The sequence below is a fragment of the Zootoca vivipara genome, chromosome 5 (assembly GCF_965207765.1).
Source record: "Zootoca vivipara chromosome 5, rZooViv2.hap1.1, whole genome shotgun sequence".
Classification (NCBI taxonomy): domain Eukaryota; kingdom Metazoa; phylum Chordata; class Lepidosauria; order Squamata; family Lacertidae; genus Zootoca; species Zootoca vivipara.
In genome coordinates, this window is record NC_142588.1 from 91,751,858 (window position 1) to 91,758,095 (window position 6,238).

A 6,238-nucleotide genomic window follows, 5' to 3' on the forward strand; every position below is an offset into this window, starting at 1 on the left:
ACAGCACCGGATTTGGGCAGTGTGGGCGGTTCCACCACACAGGCTACTGTGCCAATGCAATTCTGGGCTGCATCAATAGGAGTATAGCATCTAGATCAAGGGAAGTAATAGTACCACTGTATTCTGCTCTGGTCAGACCTCACCTGGAGTACTGTGTCCAGTTCTGGGCACCACAGTTCAAGAAGGATACTGACAAGCTGGAACGTGTCCAGAAGAGGGCAACCAAAATGGTCAAAGGCCTGGAAACAATGCCTTATGAGGAACGGCTTAGGGAGCTGGGTATGTTTAGCCTGGAGAAGAGAAGGTTAAGGGGTGATATGATAGCCATGTTCAAATATATAAAAGGATGTCATATAGAGGAGGGAGAAAGGTTGTTTTCTGCTGCTCCAGAGAAGTGGACACGGAGCAATGGATTCAAACTTCAAGAAAGAAGATTCCACCTAAACATTAGGAAGAACTTCCTGACAGTAAGAGCTGTTCGGCAGTGGAATTTGCTACCAAGGAGTGTGGTGGAATCTCCTTCTTTGGAGGTCTTTAAGCAGAGGCTTGACAGGCATACATCAAGAATGCTTTGGTGGTGTTTCCTGCTTGGCAGGGGGTTGGACTGGATGGCCCTTGTGGTCTCTTCCAACTCCATGATTCTATGATTCCTTCCCTCCCAGCCACTCCTAAAGCTAACAGTTACATTTCAGGCAATTGATCCAGGAACGCAGCGGTCGCAAGCAATTGCTGCTGCCATTCTCCATCATGTTTTAATAGAATTGCAGAGTTGGAAGGGACCCCAAATGGTCATCTAGTCCAACCCCCTGCAATGCAGGAATCTCAGCTAAAGCATCCCTGACAGGTGGCCACCCAACCTCTCTTTAAAAACCACAAATGAAGGAGAGCCCACCACCTTACAAGGCAGTCCATTTCACTGCCAGACAGTTCTTTGAGCCAGAAAGTTCTTCCTAATGTTTAATTGGAATCTCCTTTCTTGTAACTTGAAGTCATTGGTTCAAGTCCTACCCTCCTGAGCAGGAGAAAACAAGCTTGCTCCATCTTCAATGTGATAGCCCTTGAGATGCTTGAAGATGGCTCCCATATAAGCTTAGCCAGGCTAAACATAACTGACTCCTTCAACCGTTCCTCATAAGGCTTGGTTTCCAAAGCCTTGGTCATCTTGGTTGCCCTCCTCTGCACACCTTTCAGCTTGTCAATGATGGTAAGGGTAAAGGGGCCCCTGACCATCAGGTCCAGTCGTGTCCGACTCTGGGGTTGCGGCACTCATCTCGTTCTATAGGCCGAGGGAGCCGGCGTTTGTCCGCAGACAGCTTCTGGGTCATGTGGCCAGCATGACAAAGCTGCTTCTGGCGAACCAGAGCAGCGCACGGAAACGCCGTTTACCTTCCCGCCGGAGTGGTCCCTATTTATCTACTTGCACTTTTTGATGTGCTTTCGAACTGCTAGGTGGGCAGGAGCTGGGACCGAGCAACGGGAGCTCACCCTGTTGCAGGGATTCGAACCGCCGACCTTCTTTTTTTTTTTTCTTTTTTTTTTTAATAAAATAAAGTTTATTAATAGTTTATACATATACAACAATCAAAAGAGCACAAACAACACCAAAAATAAGACACTAACAACAGAATACCAAATACAAACAAAATCCCCTTCCCCTCCCTCCACCCCTGTTTCTACCCCTACCCCTGTTCCTTCACAACCTAAATTAGACTTATCCATATTATACTTCTTTCCAATCACACACACAATTTTATACAGTAAATACTTACTTCTTTTTTTTATAACTTTCACTTAAACAAATAATAATGATATTACAATACTAATGGTATCTATATAGTTAATTTACTTTTCCTTGTTCCTAGAGCCCTGTTTCATCAGAGAGAAGAGACGGTTTGTCTACATATGTGCTAAAGTAAACTGTAAGTGATTCCCATTTCCTTTCATTATCCTCCAAATTTGTGTCTTTTAGTATTTCGTGTTTTCTTGCTACATTATAGTATGATATCAGTTTTTGTAGCCAGTCCTCCTTTTTTGGGATTTCTTGAGATTTCCATGCTTTTGCCACTAAAAGTCTTGCTGAAACCATCGCGTAGCTCACAACACATCTGTCTATAGGTTTTATGTCCTCTCCTAACATCCCTAGTAAAAAGATTTCTGGTTGTTTTTTAAAAGAATATTTCAAAATTTTCTTTAGCTCTTTATAAATTACCTCCCAGAATTCCTTAATAAGGTCACAACTCCACCATACATGAACATATGTCCCTATTTCTTTACGGCATCTCCAACAGGTGTTATTTACACTTGGGTACATTTTGGCTAGTTTGGCCGGTGTTAAATGCCATTGATTTTGCATTTTATATAAGTTTTCTATCAGATCATAATTAGGAGTAAATCTCGAGTCTCTTTTCCATAATTGTTCCCATTTTTGTATACTAATTGTCTTCCCCAGATCCTGGCTCCATTTAATCATGTAATTTTTTGTTAGTTCCTCCTCTGTTTCCCATTTTAATAATATCTGGTATAATTTTGATATATAATTACCTTTATTATCAATTAAAATTTCTTCCAAACTTGACTTACTTTTTTTCAAATCCCACTTTCTTATCCACTTGTTTTCTTATCCAAAACATCTGGAGGGCTGAGTTTGGGGATGCCTTGCATAGGTCCTCTGCCACCCTCACCCCTGAGGGCACCCCCTGGAGCATGGCATTCAGGGGTTGGTCTAGATGACCCGCGGGTCCCTTCTAACTCCACAATTCTGTGATTGTGTCACTGAAACAGAATACATCGCAGGACCTCATAAAAACTCACGCAGCGTCTGTGAGTCGGAGGAACAAGATAGAGGTGTGTGGCAGGAGGCAAACTTGTATGCTTGTTGACCTGTGTGTCTGCCCCATCCCTGTGTGGTTCTGCAGTGGTCAGCGTGCTGCACTGGGACCTGGAAGTCCAGGGTTCAAATTCCCACTCAGCCAGGAAGTTCACTGGATTGCCTCGAGACTCTCTGCCTAACCTACCTCACAGGGTTGTTGTAAAGATAACTCAGGCAGGGGAAGGCAGAGAGAATATGGTTTTATACTGTGTTTTTGTACAATGCTGGAAGCCACCCAGAGAGGCTGGGGCAACCTAGTTGGATGGGTGGAGAATACGTAATTAATTGTTATGTTATAAATAAATAAATATTTTACCTTCCCACCGGAGCGGTACCTATTTATCTACTTGCACTTTGACGTGCTTTCAAACTGCTAGGTTGGCAGGAGCTGGAACATAGCAACGGGAGCTCACCCCGTCGCAGGGATTTGAACCGCTGACCTTCTGATCGGCAAGCCCTAGGCTCAGTGGTTTAACCCACAGTGCCACCCGCGTCCCTTGTGTGTGTGGTAGGAGCAGTTTAGGTGTCACTTACCTGTTTTCCATCTACCTATCTTTTGTGCCTAGTTCCCCACAACTGCATTGTGTCCATGGCAAATCCCTCTGACATCCCATTTGTTTTACCCCACAGAAGGAGGCTACAGAGGGGAGGGGCACGTCTGCCCATCCCTTGCCTGCTCATTAAAGGGTAAAGGTAAAGGGGCCCCTGACCATCAGGTCCAGCTGTGTCCGACTCTGGGGTTGCGGCGCTCATCTCGCTCTATAGGCCGAGGGAGCCAGTGTTTGTCCGCAGACAGCTTCCAGCATGACAAAGTTGCTTCTGGCGAACCAGAGCAGCGCACGGAAACGCCGTTTACCTTCCCGCCAGAACGATCCCTATTTATCTACTTGCACTTTGATGTGCTTTCGAACTGCTAGGTGGGCAGGAGCTGGGACCGAGCAACGGGAGCTCACCCCATTGCAGGGATTCGAACCGCCGACCTTCTGATCAGCAAGCCCTAGACTCTGTGGTTTAACCCACAGCGCCACCTGGGTCCCTCTGTCAATGATGGTAGGGCGGTATTATTTGTGGGGGTGCTGATTGCTCATATATTCCATGCATTCCACTGCTCCCTGGGCTCCGTTCTCTTTATCTTGTTTCAATCCTTAGCAAACCCCAGAACCACCGTGTTGTAAGGGGAACCCAGAGGTCCTCTAGTCCAGCTCCCAGCTATGATGATCACACAGGATGTACCTAAAAAAAATGGCGTAGGAAAAGGTGAGGAAAGGTTACAAAAATTAGGCCTCTTCCATTTAGAGAAAAGGTGAGAGGAGACATATTAGAAGTGCATAAATTTATGCATGGTGTGTAGAAAGTGGGTGGAGAGACGCCTTTCTTCCTCTCTCATGACGTTATAACGAAGGATTCTGGGAACAAGAAGGAGGCACTGGGAAGATGCCCCTGCAGCGCTGGCTGGAAGAGGCTGCATAGGGAGACCGGGGGCCATGACTGACCACTGCGTTGGACTTTAAATAAAAGGACATATTCTACTCATGTAAAAACATGCTGATTCCTGGACCATCCGCGGGCCGGATTTAGAAGGTGATTGGGCCGCATCCAGCCCCTGGACCTTAGTTTGGGGACCCTGCTCTCGGGGCATAATGTCCTGTGCCCCCTGCACTGAAGGTTTTAGGTGTAAATATGTGTAAAATAAACCATATTTCTTAAAGGCACTAGCCTCTGCTGTGCCTCAACTTCCCAATGGAAACACAACCCTGGGGGAACCCCTGGAACCCCCTGGAATTTTGCTACCGCATGGCAGAGATTCAGAGTGCGCAACCTTCATAATAATATGCATCTTTGCAAGCACTGCAAAATTCAATTAGTGCGCATTTCGGATTGCTTTGTATAGCACTGTACAGGGAAGTTTTTAATTTTGGGTGCTTTACAGTGTTTGATGTTTTCATTTTCTGGAAGCCACGCAGTCAGATGGGCAGTATATAAATATATTATTATTATTATTATTATTATTATTATTATGGCTACAAAACCGATAGATGTGTCTTTAAATGTGCCCTGATCTGAATTTCTTCCCCTTGCTGTCTTTGAAAAGGAAGGTGGAGGGAAAACCTTGATTGGTTGGCTCCTCCTCCTAAGATCTAGGGCTCCGCCTATCCCAGCAGACTCCGCCTACCGTTAGCCGCCCCGCCAGCCTCAGTTGCCACTGGTGTATTGTCCGTGTCCTGAAACCCCCATGGCTACAACACCTTCTTCCCCTCTGAGAATTCTGTGGTTTCATAGAATCATAGAATTGTAGAGTTGAAAGGGACCCTAAGGGTCATCTAGTCCAACCCCCTGCAAATGCAGGAAACTCAGCTAAAGTTTAAGTCGACTGTTGAGAGAGAGAGAGAGAGAGAGAGAGAGAGAGAGAGAGAGAGAGAGAGAGAGAGAGAGAGAGAGAGAGACTGTCAGTTTCTAAACGCTCTTTCCCTCTCAGGAAAAGACAGCAGCCCACCTTTCAAGAACGCGGGCGCAACAAATCCAAGTCTGGATTAATGACGGGGACTTTATCTAAACCCTTCACTTTGCCTCTCGTTCGCTCGCTGCCATTACCGCTGCTGGCCTGTTGCACCTGCCACAGCGTCAGGGAGCGTGAGGCAGCCGATTTGGCCGCGGCTCTTGGCAGGTCCTCAGAAGAGGAATCCACAGAGAGGGCCTCTGAGACGGCTGTTTTGACAAGGCCTGGAGAGGGGCCAGGACAATATAGCGGCACAGGGGCAGTGGAAAACAGAGCTGCTCTGGCCTCGGGGCCTTGTTCTGACAGCAGAAACGCCAACCTGTCCAAACGGCCGTGTTTGAGGAGTCCTAGTCGGGGGCTGCATGAGCGAGATAGAGCAACGGGGAAAATAAGCTTTGGGCCCAAGCGAGGGAAGTGGCGTTAACTGCAGGGTGCGGGGATAAAAGGAGGAGGCCCCCTGACGCCTCTCATTGGACCAGAGCAGAGTTTGAGAGATGGCTAATCGTCTTTCGCTATTGACTGGAGATGAACAGGAGCTGGGGACTGAAGGAGCAAGCGGTACTGCAATTTGCCTCTCCTGCCTCTGCAAACAGCGCTCTGGGCTGCGACACTGCTATGGAGAGGACAAGGAAGCCAGGGCTGGGGGGGGGGGTCTCTCGAAGAGTGTGTGCTCTGCCCAAGAAACACAGAGCATTTGAAGGAAAGCTGGACCTAGGGACGTGCAACTGATCCGGTCTCACGCGGCTTGGAGTTTCCAACAGAAGATGAGAGGTGGGGAGGTGATAGATTTTTGGTGTTGCACAGGGCATCTCTGAAATTTAAGGCACCAAGATCCTCCACTGGTGGGGCCTGAGGAGAGGGGTGTTGTTGTT